Genomic DNA, 18,526 nt, shown 5'->3' on the forward strand with positions numbered 1-18,526 from the left:
AATACAAAAAATTAGCCGAGTGTGGTGGCACATGCCTGTAGTCCCAACTTCTTGGGAGGCTGAGGCAGGAGAATTGCTTGAAACCAGGAGGCAGAGGTTGCAGTGAGCCAAGATGGTGCCACTGCACTCCAGCCTGGCAACAGAGGAGACTCTGTCTCAAGAAAAAGAAAAAAAAATTACAGAAGATTAAGCATAGAAAGTAAGAAGTTCACAGAAAAACAATAAAATAACTAAATGGACCTGAGGTATAAAGGATGTTGAATCAACAGTGAAAGAGAGCTTCACTGAGTTTGAACAAGTTGCAGATGGAATAAGAAATATTGTTTCAATTATCTTCCCAACTTCCAAAACTAGATGAATTGCACAATTTTCATGAAAAAGGTTAAAGTTTTGGGAACATTTTCCATTAACATTTAGTTGATTAACAGACCATTGCTATGTGAAATAGGGCAGATAATTTATCTTCTAATTTGGCTTCCAGGAATGAAATATTTTTCCTGGCAAAACACAACTAGAGTTTAGAAAACTTAGAGAATTTAATATCAACTGACTATAGTAAAGGACTAAAGAAATACAAGTATGTCAACAGGTGTATTCTTTTCTAAATCCCATCTCTTTCAAAACCACCACTGGTCCATGTGTTTTAACAATAAGGAGTACTACCACTGCCATTCTCACAGATATTCCTACAACTTCTGATATGGTTCATCTAATGATGACATCTCTATCAAAAGCATTTTTAAATATATCCTTTTTTATTTTATTTTATTTTATTTTATTTACTACCTCCATTTTCTGGTGGACATAGCGATGGAGTAGAATTTTACTATTAATATTAAACCACCCCGCCCATGAGCTAATGTGAATAAATAGATAAGAATCCAATAACCCTGCCCTTCAAGATAAACAGCATTAACCAGTCTCTACCCTTCAGAAAGTGTGTTAAGCACCCACATACAGCAGACTAGGCCCTAAAACCAACTAGCCCTCACAAATACCCTTTGAGGTAGGTAAGGCAATTACTATTATCTTTGATTTGCATATGGAAAAATAGAGTGTCAGAGCTATTGAGAAACATACTCACAATCAATCTGCAAATAATGGGAAATTACCAAGCAAGAAGGAAAAAATAAAATACATTCCAGAAAGAGAGAGAAGGGGGTAAAAATAGAGGTATGCACACTGGGGTCTGTTGGGGGTAAATAGAGGAGGGACAGTGGGGGGTGGGGAGTTGGGGAGAGATAGCGTGGGGAGAAATGTCAGATATAGGTGATGGGGAGGAAGGCAACAAATCACACTGCCATGTGTGTACCTATGCAACAATCTTGTGTGTTCTTCACATGTACCCCAAAACCTAAAATGCAATAAAATAAAATAAATAAAAACGAAAACCTTGACTAGTAGAGGACATTGGTTCTTAATGCCTATGATTTAATATGCGAGTGAAAGTTTTACTAGGACATGAAAACATTAGAAATGTCTTTCTTTCCTAGATCTATACACCTTCCAAATCTTTTGATGACATAGAAGCAAAAACTGAGGGTGTCAAGTACCAAAGAATGGCTGGTTAAAGCATTCTCAAGCTTTATATTACATATCAAATGCATGCAGTATCAAAGAATATCCAAATGTTAGAATATTCAGCACTGCCTCCCGATCTTCTGCCCAGATTAAGGGGCTCTTCTAAAACCTAAATACTTCCAAACTCAGCAGCTGATTCTTCTTAACAGTCAGGGCTGATGACCTTTGTCTGGATCCAGTTTCTAGTTTGGCCCCTAACAAACAGAGGTTTTAACAAATGAAGGAGTTTTAATACTTTTTCAAGGCAGAAATGTTGGGCTTTTGATGGAACCCAATGAACTTTCTTTTACCTCATTTGAGATGCAAAAGGATGGATCGTTTTCCCCCAATTAATCTACGAATAAATAATTTCCCCTAACCTATGCATCGCATGTGCAATGAGTTTGGTTAACTATGGACCATATATATGATGGTATCCCATGAGATCACACCATAATTTTACTATATTTTATCTATATTTAGATATGTTTGATATACCAATACTTACCATTGTGTTACAATTGGTTACATTATCCAGTACGGTAACATGTTGTACAAGTTTGTAGCCAAAAAGCCTTAGGCTACGAGTGTAGCAGGGTATACTATCTAAGTTTGTTTAAGTACCCTCTGTGATGTTTGCACAATGAAGAAATTTTCTGATGCATTTCTCAGAAAGTATCCTTGTCATTAAGCAACACATGATTGAATTAAACAGTGAAAGCCAACAGAATCTCTAAACTAATTGTTTTAGCAGGATATTTGAAAATGTCATTCATACCCACTTTATGTAAATACCACTTTGATTTTAAGAAACAGCAAGGGGCATATGGCATTTTTTGCTTAGGAAAAATGGCTATAATGTACTAGATTAATCCATTCCAGAAAGAAGAGAATGGTTAAATGAGAGTTCCAGGGTCTCCAACTCCATTTGAACATTTTCCCAAGGATCTCACAGCAAGGGATATTTTAGAACAATCTACTCATCTGGTGTCTGCTGTGCTCATATCCCCTTTTTAGGTACTTCAAAAATATTTGACTATGAGTTATATCACAGAATTCTCCTACTCAGCCATGTCTAATTGGATCATAGACCAATACAGACTTACATAGCAGAACGTGGGCCATAATAAATGGCAAATGTTAGGAATTTTGTTAGAATTTTTCAGATTCTCACTTTGAGAGAAAGATGGAGTAAGAAGGAAACAGCAAAAAAAGAGTGAAAACTAAAGCAGAATTCTTTTGATATACAATGCATGCAAGTTACCTGGGCATTTTCTTCCTTGTGATAAATGCTAAGTTTAATGAAAATGAAGATATGTATAACCCTCACAACCCTGAGCCTTAAGGAAAAGAGTTGCAAGCCTTTGTTTTATTTTTATCACTCTTGACCTACAAGGCAGTTACTGCTTTCATCAGTTGGGATTTCAGTTGATGAACTGGATTTTCTGTCCTTTAAACTTTTACAGCTTCAAGGATTTTACATATCAGAACTAAGTGTAACACGTTTATTCCAACTTCCTCAATTCAAAGATAAGAAAACTAACTCTAGAAGGCTGTGTCAAGCAATAGCAGTGCTTAACTCCCTACATCCATTTTGTGGAGAAATAAAGTTCATATATGTGAGAATCTTTGAATAACTAATACAAAGGCAACTGTGTGCTCAATCACATAAGTCACAAACCACACACAAGGTAGCATTTAAGATTCAACTTAGTCTAGAATGTGTTTTCTTATTACATGCTTTTGCTTGACAATTACTGTGGCCCTTAGTCAGCTTTCTCAAACTTTGGACTCCTTGCACTCAAAATCCTAGCTGAGCACATAATATATAAAGATAAAGTGCTCAGGCTCCAAGAGAAGAGAGTTATGTTTGAAATATCATAATACTACCACACACACTGGCTATGTGACCTTAGGGATAATGATAGCAAAAAAAATTTTCTAGATACTCTCAAATAATGCATGCTCTAAGATTAGAAAATTATATAATGTAGGCCAGGTGCGGTGGCTTATGCCTGTAATCCAAGCACTTTGGAGGCCAAGGCAGGTGGATCACCTGAGGTCGGGAGTTCAAGACCAGCCTGACTAACACGGTGAAATCCCATCTTTATAATAAAAAAAAAGAAAAGAAAAGAAAAAAAGAAAATCATATAATGTAAAATAGTATCTGAAGTTTATTCATTTGTTTATTTTGGGACAGAGTCTCACTCTGTCACCCAGGCTGGAGTGCAATGGTGTGATCTCGCTTCACTGCAACCTCCACCTCCCAGGTTCAAGCGATTCTCCTGCCTCAGCCTCCCAAGGAGTGGGGACTACAGACGCATGCCACCACACCTGGCTAATTTTTGTATTTTTAGTAGAGACAGGATTTCACTATGTTGGCCAGCCTGGTCTTGAAAGTACCTTAAATTTATGTAACACATTTTACCAATTCTTCTAGGATTTTTCACATGGAAGACATTTAACAGAGATGGTCTAATTTGTCATACTGCCCTCTAGTGAAACAAGATATTGTTATATTAACCAAATCCCACTATATTTGTTCCTCTATGTAGATTTAAAAATAGGAAGGATCAAATCATGATCCCAGATATGACACGTACAAAAGGCCCTGTTAGTGTGAATAAAACATGAAATAAATGTATGCTATTCCCTCAATAAATACTACTTTAATAAAAATCTGTACAGTTCCAAATACAGTAAATCAAATGTAAAGAAATTAAATAATTTCCCCAAGTTTCCACACCAAGACTATTACAAAACCTAGACTTAGATCACTTCCCTTTTGCACATTTTTTTCAAGACTATACTGTATCCTTTTAAATCATAATTTTTAAGGTACATGTCCCTGGTGAAGTCCTTTGGAAGGAGAAAATAAGGTAATGTCAATTTTCAGGTCATTTTTAAATACTGTAATATAACCTCCACACACAAAAAAAAGATTATTCTGTCGTTATAATAATCACTATGGAAGAGCCATTTGAAACACAAAACTGTATTTCTTTGCACTGTTGGCTTTTGTGCTTGTAAGTTTATGAAAATGCGCCTTTGTGCAAGAAGGAACCCTTCCATGCATCATTCATTTCTTAAGCAAGCCCAAGAAACAGAAAGATCTAAAGCAATCTTTGACAACACCCAAGCTCTCTATTTAAAAACAATGCAAACCTTTTTAGCTTCTAAAAGATGAATGTGGCCTCTGAGATATGTGCAATGTCTGTTTTTTAGGGCTCCCAATACTCATATTGAATAGTAAGTTCGATAAGAGGTAAAAGTACTTTTTCTGGTCCTTTGTTTCCTTTCTTTATACGAAGAAGTAGTCTTGTAAAACTTTACAAGCTGTAAACTTTTGCAAGTTTACAACTTTCATTGCTTACTAAACTTTATCCCATTTAAAAGAAACTTAACTATTTGAATATGGATTCTCTCTAGAAATGTAAGGCAACTTAACAAGATTTTAGTAGTCTCCTGCCAGCTGCTCTCATATTCTTTTCCTAATCTTTAGCACAAAATTAGGATAGTGGCGTATATTACTTTGGTGGTATCTCACCCTATCAGACAGGTCTTGTCAAATACAAAATTTGAAGTTATTTTTCATTAATAAAGATGTTCATCCAAGGATCAGACTCTCTCCTTCATGAGATTTACTACACATGTAGTAAAAAAGCTTAAATTTAACAAAAAACTTTCCAAGTTTTAGCAAAGATGTGGAGAAATTGTTAACACTTACATATGGCTTGTGGCGATGTAAAATGGCACAATTTGGAAAACTGTCCATTTATTTAAAATGTCAACATATACTTAACATATAATTCAGCTATTCTCATTTATCTATTTGCCCAAAAGAAATGAGAGAGCATATACCCATACAAGACTGTACACAACTGCTGATAGTTCCTTACTTGGCACTTTTCAAACAAAATCAAAGTGTCTATCAATAAGTGAATGGATAAACAAATTTTGACATAACCACATAATTGAATACCATTTCACAACAAAAATTAGTGAACTGCTGATGGATATAGATATGAGAATTATTATGGATAACTCTCATAATAATTACTCTGAGTAAAAAAAGTGGGAAAAAGTACATATGATTCATTTATATAAATTTCTAGAAAATGTAAACTAATCTACAGTGACAGAAATTAGATCAATGGTTATCTGGGGATGAGAGAGGGTAGAAGAGTTACAGGAGATAGGAAACATTTATATAGAAAAGTAGAAAGACTAGGAGAGTCAAACACTTTTGAAAAATAAAAACAAAATTGGACAAAATTTAGGTTATGCACGATGAATAAGTTCTGAAGATCTAATGTATAAAAAATGTAACCATAGTTAGCCATACGGTAATGTATACTTGAAATTTGCACAAAGAAAGAAAGAAGGAAATAAAGATGGAAGGCAGGAAGGAGGAAGGAAGGAAGGAAGGGAGGGAGGGAGGGAGGGAGGGAGGAAATGAAAGGAAGAAAGGAAAGAAGGGAGGGAGAGAGGGAAAGAGGGAGGGGGGTAGGGAAGGAAAGGGAAGGAAGGAAAATGGGAAAGGAAAGGACTGGGAGGGAGGGTGGGACGGAGGGTCTATGTGTGGTGATTATACTACTACTCACATTTGTCACAATTACATATAAGATAAGTGAACTAATATATATGTCAATAAAATATTAATAAGAAGCTAGAAAGAAATTTAGTCTTCTTTGCTAAGATTAACTGAGAGCTAATTCCTTTGCAATATTATAAAGCAATTATGAAGCAAATAATTTATATTTAACATCTCACATCTACCTTTTAAATTCCTCTTTCCTGTGGATTTATAATCCATGATTATAATGTATAAAAATGTGACTATAGTTAGAAATACTGTACTGTATACTTCAAATTTACACAAAGAAAGAAAGAAGAAAATAAAGATAGAAGGGAGTAAAGAAGGAAGGAGGAATGAAGGAAATCCTCTACCCCATTTAACATTTCTCCTAGCCTCCATCTCCAGGTACACTAAGCTTGGGACCTCTCCTTTCTCTTATATATCATCAGAAATACTCGTTTTTGATCACTACAGACCCAGTTATTTCCGGGAACCATGATACCATCACTCAAATAGATGACTCTCAAATCACTCTGAGACCAAGGAAAATATTTTTTAAATTTCAAGGGGGGTGATCTCTTTTCGTGAATTCCTCTAATTATATCATGCATGCAGTAAATTCCTCATTAAATTCTGTATCAACTTTAAGAACCAGTGTGGCAAAAAAGAGATTCTATAGCAAATAATTTCTCACTTGGAGTACTGTTTATCTACTCCAGAATTCTCTTTTCTATAGTTCTTTTCTTCAAAATTATATTTGTTTAATTCCTCTGGGCTCAGACAGATCTGGGTTTAAGATTCCAGCCTTTTTAGCATTGACTTATGAGTCAGAACATGCAATATTTGTATTTCTGTGCCTGATCTATTTCACTTCACATAATGTTCTGCAGTTCTATTCATGCTACAAATGACAGGATTTCATTTTTTTATGGTTGAATAATACTCCGTTGTGTATATGCACCACAGTTTCTTTGTACATCCATCCACTGATGGACACTTAGGTTGATTCCATACCTTGGCTGCTGTGAATAATGCTGCTGTGGGGTGACTATAGATGCCAATAATTTATTGTATATTTTCAAATAGCTGGAAATGAGTATTTTGATCATTACATATTATTTCCAGTTTCCAAAATATACATAAGTGCAATTATTATGTATCCATTTAAAATAATTTTTTAAATCGCAGCTTTGCTCTTCTTAGCTTTCTCTCCTTAGTTAATTGACTTTTCTTCGCTTTGTTTTGGCTTCCTCATATTTAAGGGAAGGAAGTGAATCTCATCTAATTCAAAAAGACTTTGTGAAGAATATATGAGTAATATAAGTAAAACACTTAGCATAAGGTCTGACACGTAATAAGCAAGTAACTACTCTTGATATTATTACTATTAGCAACACTTACTCCAATTAAGCACTAAATTAGCAACCTCATATATGTGCATATTTATAATCCTTATTATATGAAGGTGGAGCAATTTACCATAAAAAAAAATTTAAAAAGTTGCTTTCTAATATATGTAACGCAGCAATAATGCTTGCCAAATGTGACTTACATTGAGACACAAGTCATTGGCAACTAAACTTCAAATCTTGCAAATCTTACATCATAGAATGACATTTTACCCCATTCAAATATTTGTTAATAGTACCCTAATTATCAGAAACACTTTCATTGTGTAAATCTCTTTATACTCATCAAAACATTGCTTAGCTTTAAAAAAAATGACAGCTACAGTGGCCTAGGTCATTAATAATCTTAGGGACTCAGCACTCTGCTCTCAGTCCAGCAACCACAGGCCACTAGTAAGAGTGACTATGGCAACCACCTTGGTGCCCTGATCCTGACAACTTAACAGGAGACATTGTGACAGGAGGTATCAGGAGGTACCGTTGCTGCAGACACTCTCAGAGACAGCTGGTGGTTGCCTGGTAACCTGCTCTACTGGATGGGGTTAGTACAAGATAAAGTGAAGAACTAACGAGGACTGACAAGAGTTCACACTTACTTGAGAAAGGGAAAGAGGGTATGATGCAGCCATACATTTCTGAGAAGGAAAAGAGCTCAAAACCCCTTATGTTCTCAGAGATTACATTATGATTTCTGTCACCATCACCTGCAAAAACACACCTGACATTTCACTACTAAAAGAAGAAACTTACAAAATTAATTTCTGAATAATCTTAATCAATTAAATATTCTCTACAAATTTCTATAAGCATATGTATGATTGTGATAATTCGCTTAGTAGCTTCTTATATTAATTATTCATTGACTGAGTACAACTTATTAAGTTTTATTTATATTTAAAAACATTTTGCGATGGCACCAACAAGCACGCTTGAACATTCTTAGATTAATGAGGGGTTATAATCATGACTGAATTCATGAAAGTGTTTTTTTCTCTATTTAAATGTATCTGGTTGTGCTATATTGCAACTTCAAATAGCACCACTGAGAGTCAGCTCCATGAAAGCTACTTTTTAGTAAAGAGAAACCAACAAATCCTTTCAAGAGCATTAACTGCCATTAGTAACCCAAAACAAACCAAAATCATAATCTCTTATAGTTCTGTATAATTTGTAATACAAACCTACTTATGAAAAGTTCTTTTTTTCTTTACTGTAAATATTTTTGCTTCACGGATTATTTCCCATTGCTCATTTTTCCATGACTCGATAAAAATTATACTATGTCATATTTTTATCATCCCTACATTATTTTGGGGCTCCCTATTTCGGCCCACAACTTTTTGGAAGATAGAATACTTGGAAAAGGAGGTGAGTATGTGGATTATTTCTATGTATTTCAATTTAGAGCGGGACTGCTTCAAGTAGATAGTCCTGGAAGCAAGACTAATATTACATTTCAAAGAGAAAAGGAAGAAAAAAAGATAACTGAAGACACTAAGGCCAATGCTGCCTAAACTGGAAAAACATAAAAATTGCCATTATAAATTATTTTACTGGATTCTGTTCACTCAAATGTGTGAGTGAGTATAGACACATTTTCATTTGTTCAGATTTATTATTTTATATTCTGGATGCTTTCTGTAATAATCCTATGGAAGAAATGACTAGCGATTTACTAAAATGATGGAGCTTAAAAAAGAACTAGGAGTAGTAGACATTTTGAAACCAAAATAATTTAAATTAGAAATGGAAGATATTTTTACAGCTATTTGTGTAGCATTTTATGGAATACTTATTGAGACACTAATATATGCCATGTCCTTTATATAGACTTGCAAAATTTTTAAATGGAAGTAAAAGTTTAATTGTCACTTTTATAGCTTGTAATTGTGGATTTGCCTTAGAGACAATAAACATCCAGAAAAAAATCAATAGCATTTCATCTTTTTAAAAATTTTTATCAATTATAAATGCTAATCTAATACCTATTTTTTCTCCAAATTGCTCTTCACTTTTCCCCTGTTCAGCTGTTTCTCAGGGAGCCTGACTGAGGCACAAACTTAGGCTCTCGTGTCAGCTAGCTGCCAATGGAATGGTGGCAAAATGGATGGCAAGAGTAAAGAAGAAGCCATATTAATAGATGTGACATGATGACCATTTATATTTAAGCATGAGTGCCAGAATAACTAAATGGAAGCTGCATCCACATGTCTATGTCTAGTAGACCTTGGGTTTAATTCTCAAATGAACCCTAACTGAAGCATACTGAATTATGTAATTTTCTTCTGTTCTGCCTGAATACTTCCTGCCTAATTGTATCATAAATGCTTAGTTTCTCTGTCTTAGGTAAACTCAAGACCTTAGTTTATACTCATTGTCAACCCATAACCCAAACCAACTCAATCACCTCCAAGTCTGGAAGTATATGGAAAGATTTATATTGCTATAATTTGGAAAATGGAGGTGACAGAGATCACCAGAAAATCTAGAAGCAGCAATTAAAACACCTTATGTTATCTGCTTGTCTAACTTTAATACATATGAATGCTATTTTAAAACTGACAGAAATCAATACCCATCCATGTATTTGCCTTGTTTTCCAATTGAAGTCTATAAGAGGAATTTTAATTCTAGCAGGCAGTCTACTACTGATAAACTATTTTCTCTCCCAGAATCACACACTCATGTGTCTTCAATTAGGGGTCAATTTTGGAATGACAACTCAGAGCAAAACATAGTAAGTGGGAGGGTTTCTATCATAAATGTATAAATGTATATGGGCATTTCATCACATCCTGCAGAGGGCAGGGAATGTGATGTGGAAAAACTTCTCAACATTGAGAAGCAGAAAAAGAAATGTATTTAAAAATAATAATTTGAGAGTAAGTGCAGGTAATGACTTAACACAGTGATTCCTTATTACATATAAATTAAAATAAATTTTTTAAATATCTTACTTTTATACTATAGGCTTGTCTTTCCTAAGAGTTAACAAGAATGTCCCAGGTTTGGTAGAACATCTATATAAGGAACGAAGAAAGATCTCAAACTAGGGTGTTTACTAAACCCAGGAAATAACTCAGCTTTGGTTATTCATTAAAGGAAAAATGAAATATAAAGTTTGAATGCCATTTTAATGCCATTTTTGCTAAAATATTCTATTTATTCTAATGAGCATGTATATTGTTCTGATGCTAACAACTTCAAATTATGATATTTATTCAGAATATGGCATATAGCAATAATAATGATATAGAACAATGGTTACAAAACATGACCCTTTCATAAAAAGATAGAATATAGCAGATGAACATGGGGAAAAAAAATCAACTTCAGAGGGCAATTTATTCAGTGGTCAGCAAACACAGATTTTTAGTAATCTAGCCTAGAGGAAAGAGGTAAAGATGAGTTATGGGGTAAATGATCTAATGACAGAGATGACCAAAGCTGAACTATAACAGAAAAAAAAAATTATTTACTTCTTCTCCCCAGTCAAACCCCAAATCTGTATGTTTAGTAGCCATAAGCTTACCAGCAGTTTTCAGAACATAAAAAAGGATTTAGTGAAACATCAAAGAATAACATAGAACCTTAAAATACCTTAATGACTGGCCCAACTAAAGTAGGTGGTGCTTCATGAAATTATGCCCCCTAACAGCTGGTCCATTTGGCACTTACACTCCAAGTCAGAGAACTGAAAACAGTTGCACAACTGTTTAATGAGACTCAAATGTGTGAGTGAGTATAGACACATTTCCATTTGTTCAGATTTATTATTTTATATTCTGGATGCTTTCTGTAATAATCCTATGGAAGAAATGGCTAGCGATTTACTAAAAATTTTGGCACGTTTTTTCATAGTGTAGAGTAGTTTCAAGAATCAGTTGTCCAGCCAGGGAGAATTTTTCTCAGATTTCCTGGATATGAAGGAGCCTTGCAACAAGTTCTTGGCAATGTAATATTGTCAGAAATGGTGCTTATCCTTTCCACATGGTTAAGTGTCAATATTCCTTCTTTTCCTTCACTCTCCTAATTTGTCCAACAAATGAAGAGAACTCTAAGGTCCCAGGAAATGACATGGTCACAAGATAGTAGGAGACTGGGTCCCTCAATCACCACATGGAGGAAATTCAACCACCTGAACATCTGCATTGGATTGTTGTGTATGAAAGAAAGCAGGCTTTTACTGAAAAAAGTCTGAAAGCTTTCAGTGAGTCTATGACAGAGACTAGTGATGCCCTAACTAGTATGGATTTCTATGGGAATCTTTTGGTGGGTGCCTGTTATATGCAAATACAGCAGGACAAGCTTATTGAAATGTTGCCATCCTTCAAGTCATAGTTCATATGCTGCATGTTGTGAGAAACATATTTTTAAATCTCAAATTTATATTTTTATCAAGTACTCATGTTCTAGACATTATACTAAAAGCTTTAAAAGGTTTAGATACCTTATCTCATTCAGCTTCCACGAATGGAGTGTTAGTGGAAGGGGACCCAAACATGGAGTCCCTTTTTAAATTTTTTTTTTATTTATTTAAAGAGAGAGAGAAACAGGAGAAGGGGAGAAAAAGAAGGCTAGGATATTAATAGTTGACTTATGAGCCATAATTTCAAAGTCACTAACCATCTCCCATCAAATTAAAAAAAAAATCTCTCATTTTGTCTTTCCATATACATAATATCTCACCAGTAGAGCCCTCTAATGTCATCTTGGTTAAAGTAATTATATGTTTTGAAAAGCTGTGAGATATTATCAGCCTATTTTGTCTCTGTTACCATAATATTTTCTCCTTCCTGATTGCTTGTTCAATTGTTCTCACTATTCAAGATCTGTAACTCATCAGAACCTATAATGAATATCCAATAGCAGCCTAACTTAAAATAGTTATTCCTGGAAAATGCTAGAGATCTGTAACTCTGCATTTTCAGGATCCTGATACTTTGATGCAATACTAGGGCTGCTCAGAGCTCTAATGATATGTGCCCATGAAAGGAAGAATTTCTCAAGGCTTCTGACCTCATTCCTTTTGTAAAATAATACACAGTAGAGCTGTAAGAAGAAGGCCCTCATCCTCCAGACCTCAGAACGGTAGATCCACCAACAGTTGCACTGTGCACCTGGAAAAGCTGCAGATACTTCCATGAAAGCAGCTGGGAGGGGGCCTGTACTCTACAAAGCCACAGTAGCAGAGGTACCCTAGGCTGTGGGAGCCCTTCTCTTGCGTCAGGATAACCTGGATGTGTGAAATGGAGTCAAAGGAGATTGTTTTGGAACTTTCAGGTTTAATGACTGCCCTATTAAATTTTGGACTTGCACTGGGCCTTTAGACCCTTCACTCAGACCAATTTCTCCCATTTGGAAGTGATGTATTTAGCCAATGCTTGTACCCTTATTGTATTTAGGAACTAGCTATCTTGCTTCTGATTTTACAGGCTCATAGCTGGAAGGGACTTGCTTTGTCTCAGATGAGACTTTGGATTGTGGACTTTTGAGTTAATGCTGAAATGAGTTAAGACTTTGGGCGACTGTTGGAAAGGCATGTTTGGTTTTGAAATGTAAGGACATGGGATTTGGGAGGGGCCAGGGGTGTAATTATATGGTTTGGCTGTGTCCCCACCCAAATTTTATCTTGAATTGTAGCTCCCATAATTTCCACATCTCAAGACCTGGTAGGAGGTACTTGAGTCATGGGGGTGGGTCTTCCTTGAGTTATTCTACTGATAGTAAATAAGTCTTATGAGATCTGATGGTTTTATAAAGAAAAGTTTCCCTGAACATGCTCTCTTGCCTGCTGCCATGTAAGATATGATTTTGTTCCTCATTTGCCTTCCTCCATGTTCTTGAGGCCTCCCCAGCCATGTGGAACTGTGAGTCAACTAAACCTTTTCCTTTATAAATTACCTAGTCTTGGATATGGTTTTAGTAGCAGCATCAGAACAGACTAATTTATTTGAATAAAAAATTTTCCCAGAAGGATAGGCTGAGATTTTGTCAGAAAAATAAAATGAAAAGAGAAAGATAATCAAGTAATTTTGTAGCATCAATTAAATGATTGCTGAGGTGATAAACTATGGAAATATAAACTGAAAACTGAAAAAAGTAGCAAAAGAAGAAGGTCAATGGATAGAAAAAAATAGAATGATAAATAGACTGTAGGTTCTGATGAGGTACAGATCTTGAATAGTGAGAACAATTGAACATGCAATCAAGAAGGAGAAAATATTATGGTAACAGAGACAAAATAGTGATTTTGAAAATGGACAATTCATGTCCATTGATAAGGTTCAAGTTATGATATGGTGAAGATGTGAGGATCATTGAAGATGAAGAGGTTGAGAAAATGAAAGGCCATAGTATTGGATATGCCATCCACAAGATAGTAAATCCCAAGAATGATAGCAAGATATTTAATGAAAGTAATCTGCAAATTACAGAAACTTATATATGACTCTGTTGAATTACAGAGTCTTTAGTAAATGAAGCAAATTGACTGCAGTGAAAGGGAGGAGATTATGGTGTACTATGGAGGGAGTAAAATGGATCATGGAAGTCCAGGATAAGATGGTGGAGAGGTGCTGTTTGCATAAGATGAGGTATGATCTTAATAAGATGGTAGAGAGGTACTATCTGCATAGAGCAGCAAGGATCAATGGACACTAAGCACATCAGCTCCTAATGCAAAGTCCCTGTTTGGAAGGACTACAGAGGATGTGACGCCCTTGGGTGGTAGGCTGGGGGAAGTTTAATTGAAACAAGGAAAGGAAAGACCTCTAGAAGATGAAATAAAGAATACCAGGCAGTTGGTTGGGTGTGGAACAATAGTTAAAGACAGTACAACAGTTATATATGAGGATTAGAGGGAAGGGAGTAGGAAAAAGGAAGTTCAGGGCATTACAGGAATAATGTGGTAACATAAGAAACTCAGAAGTCATACACATTTGGGGATGATTATTGCAAGTAAAGACAAGGATTTCAGGAAATTTTATGTCAATTCTCTTTGTGGAGAGTGAGTAGTGACCCTAACGGTAATGTGAATCATTTATTACTCCTTACAGTTGCTAAGTATTTTTCACTTGTATTACTCCTTACAATTGCTAAGTATTTTTCACTTTTATTCAAACCCATAGCAAGCTGAGTATTCAACAACATTAGCAATCCCTTACTGCAGTCCTCACGGTAAGTGGGAGAGTGAATCACAGCATATTATTGTAGTAGTATTGGCCAGATATGCATAGGATTTCTTTTTTTTTTTTTTTTTTTTTTTTTTTTGAGAAAGAGTTTTGCTTTGTCACCAGGATGGAGTGCAGTGGTGTGATCTCAGCTCACTGCAGTGGGTGAGTCACAGTAGTATTATTGGCCAGATATGCATAGGATTTCACTTTTTTTTTTTTTTTGAGAATGAGTTTTACTCTGTCCCCAGGCTAGAGTGTAGTGATGTGATCGCAGCTCACTGCAACCTCCATCTCCTAGGTTCAAGTTATTTTCCTGCCTCAGCCTCCCCAGTAGCTGGCAGTACAGGCACGCACCACCATGCCCAGCTAATTTTTGTATTTGCAGGAGAGACGGGGTTTCACCATGTTGGCCAGGATGGTCTCAATCTCTTGACTTTGTGATCTACCTGCCTCAGCCTCCCAAAGTGCTGGGATTATAAGTCTGAGCCACTATGCCCAGCCAATTTCATATTTTTAATGTTGCAAAAGATAGGTGTGTGATTTTAGATTATCTTTGGTTAATCAGTAAATATGACATTTTATCCTTGTTAAATAAATTATACATATCAGTTTAACTACGGCACAGTTAATCAACATATCACAAATGTTATAGGTTTTATATTTTTTACAACTTGGGGTTAGTATTACATATTTCTTGTCCTTTGCCTTGAAACTAAAGCACATTTATATACCTTTATTAAAAGATAAAGGCAATGGTTAAAATCTTTTAAAAATTTAGCAAATTATTCATAATTTGTTTAATTTTAGTAAAAATAAAGAAAAAATGGTCAATGTTTGAAAACATTTGTGATTGACTTTAATGATATTAACAAGTAAAAATTAATTTTTATTGACTCCAACCATATCTTAGAAATAGAGAGAAGGAAGTGCATTCTCAGGGCCTTTTGGCTACACATAAGGATAGCCGCCAGTTAGATGTATTGAACAGTTTCAGGGGCTGCTCTGCCTCAGTGAGCAGAGCTGTCACAAGAAACCAATGGAGAGTAGCACACTTCCTATGGGGCTGGGAAAACAAAGGGTAGAGCTTTAAACACACACACACAACAAACACGCAGAGAAGAAAAGGAACAAAAAAGAGCAATCAGTTTCTGTGTTAAAGTGCTGTTTTTAAAGGTGAGCTTCTTTAGCTATTTGCAGATCCAATTTGCCAAATTACAGCATTTGAAAATTACCATGATCTGGTATCATAACAAGGCATTGATGTGTGCAGGCACTGGCGTGTGTTCTGATGCCTCTGCCTTTGTCTATTTTTCTTCAAGTGACTGCCTGATAATCCACACTCTTTATTTCCTCATAGATCTCTCAAGGTCTAAAGAAACGAAATCCTTGGAGGTGCCATCGAGAGACATAAGATATGCAAGAGTGAATTTCTAACGTAGAAGAGCTTAGCACAGGCACCTTTCCCACTAGGGTGAAAAAAAGAGCATCCCTTCTTTTGTGGTCCACCTAGCAGAGCTGGATCCTTGGTTTAGATATGACAGCATGATCGCAGCAAGGAGGGTTCTGGCCACTGGAAGGGGCGTTTCCTAATTAATGCTTCAGTGCCAGGCATCTTAGATGCAGCATTGTAACAGGATGTGTTTTTGGCAGTAATTTTTCCCAGAACAAAAACATGAAGAATAGGGTGCATCTGTCTGTCCATCAACTCTCTGGGTGACACACTAAAAGGCAGCGAGAACTGAAACTCTGTATTAGGCATCCATCTGACATCAAAAAAACAAAACAACAACAACAACAACAACAACAACAACAAAAATCTTCCATAACCTAAAGTCACATTACTTTCTACTGTTCTTCCAACAAAACTCAAAACTAAACTTTCTACGTTAGGTTCTGTACTTGCAAACAATCTGTTAACAAAGTCTCCATGATAGGTTCTTTAATTATTACAGAGACTTCTCAGCTGTTCCAAAGAATATTGACAAGGACTCAGGAAGTATTAGAGTCTCTTCTTCTTAACTTTGTTCATGTCAGAGAGAAAAGAGTTGATTTTTGGAGAATGATCATTGCCTGAGTCAATTTTAAAACAGAAGACTCTGTTTTTTGTTTGTTTGTTTGTTTTGTTTTGTTTTGTTTTGTTTTTTTTGAGACGGAGTTTCGCTCTTGTTACCCAGGCTGAAGTGCAATGACGCGATCTCGGCTCACCGCATCCTCCGCCTCTTGGGTTCAGGCAATTCTCCTGCCTCAGCCTCCTGAGTAGCTGGGATTACAGGCACGTGCCATCATGCCCAGCTAATTTTTTGTATTTTTAGTAGAGACGGGGTTTCATCGTGTTGACCAGGATGGTCTCGATCTCTTGACCCTCGTGATCCACCCGCCTCGGCCTCCCAAAGTGCTGGGATTGCAGGCTTGAGCCACCGCACCCGGCCTGGGGTTATGTTTAAACCAAGAAGCAACACCAGACTAAATGGGGAAAGTGTAGTCAGTCATATAAAATCCAGATGTATACTGAAACTTGCCTCTTTTCTGCTTTATATTTCTCTCTACAAAATTCAAACTATTCTTCGGCAACCTACAGGCTTAGTCTATTCCAAAGTTTACGAGTTAATGTTGACATTAGGCACTGAGAACATAAAGAGTTCTCATTTAAAGTCCTCTAGCCTTGTGTTACTATTGTTCTTATTTGTCCCCTTGTGTTCCAGCTGAGAAAACTTGCCCAGTTACTTTCACATAGCATCTGCACAGCTCCCTGCATGTGAATCCACACTATAACCCATCTACCATTAAATGCTATTTATTCAGCCATGACATAAGCTACGATGTGTATAAAACCATTGACATGACTGCCTGAGGCCTGCAAAGTCAATGACAAAGCTGGGGTCACACCAAAAGGAAAACCTATAAACATTTGGTAGGCTTTATTAGACAAATCTAGTTAAGAAAGTTAACGGAACTGGGATTATTGTAGCCAGGGAAAATAAAGTAGAGATGACAATTATGTTTAAAGTATAGAAAATCTTGTTCACAATATGATGACCAAACTGCTTTTTCATTTTAACCACAGGTACAATGAGAATTAGGCTACTTATAACAATTAATACAATTGTTTCCATTAAGATAATGGAAAATGTGCAAGCCTAGGTATCAGGATTTACACTCTTATGCACGTGCACAGGAACTTCTCCAACTAAAGAAGGTGAGTTATTAGGTGAGTCATTGAATATCACCCCAACTAAGTTATTGGGTGAGTCACTGAATATCACCTTTCCTCTCATTTATATCCATATCAGTGAAACAAAGATTCACACATATAATCTTCAATCCTGATTTATTGGAATCTGTATATAATCATACACACATCCCTCATGTGGCTATGGTTTGGATATTCAGTATCCTCCAAATCTTTGCTGGGATTTGATCTTCAGTGTTGCACATGAGGCTGAGTGGCAGGTGTTTGGGTCATGGAGGTGGATCCCTTATGAATGGCTTGGTGCCAACCCCAAGGTAATGAATGAGTTCTTGCTTAATTAGTTCAAAAAAGAGCTCTTTGTTTAAAAGAGAGTGGCATCCCTTCCTTCTCTCTCTTGCTCCCTCTCTTGCCAGGTAAGATGCCTCCTCTTCCACCATGATTGGAAGCTTCCGGAGCTCCTCACCAGAGGCAGGTTCTGGTGCCATGTTTCTTATAGAGCCTGCAGAAATATGAGCCAAATAAACCTTTAAAAAATAATAACTTACCCACCTTATGTATTTCTTTATAGCAAAGCTAACAGACTATGACACCTACCCCAGAAAACCCAATTAAA

This window comes from Saimiri boliviensis, chromosome 4 (genome assembly GCF_048565385.1).
Source record: "Saimiri boliviensis isolate mSaiBol1 chromosome 4, mSaiBol1.pri, whole genome shotgun sequence".
Lineage (NCBI taxonomy): Eukaryota > Metazoa > Chordata > Mammalia > Primates > Cebidae > Saimiri > Saimiri boliviensis.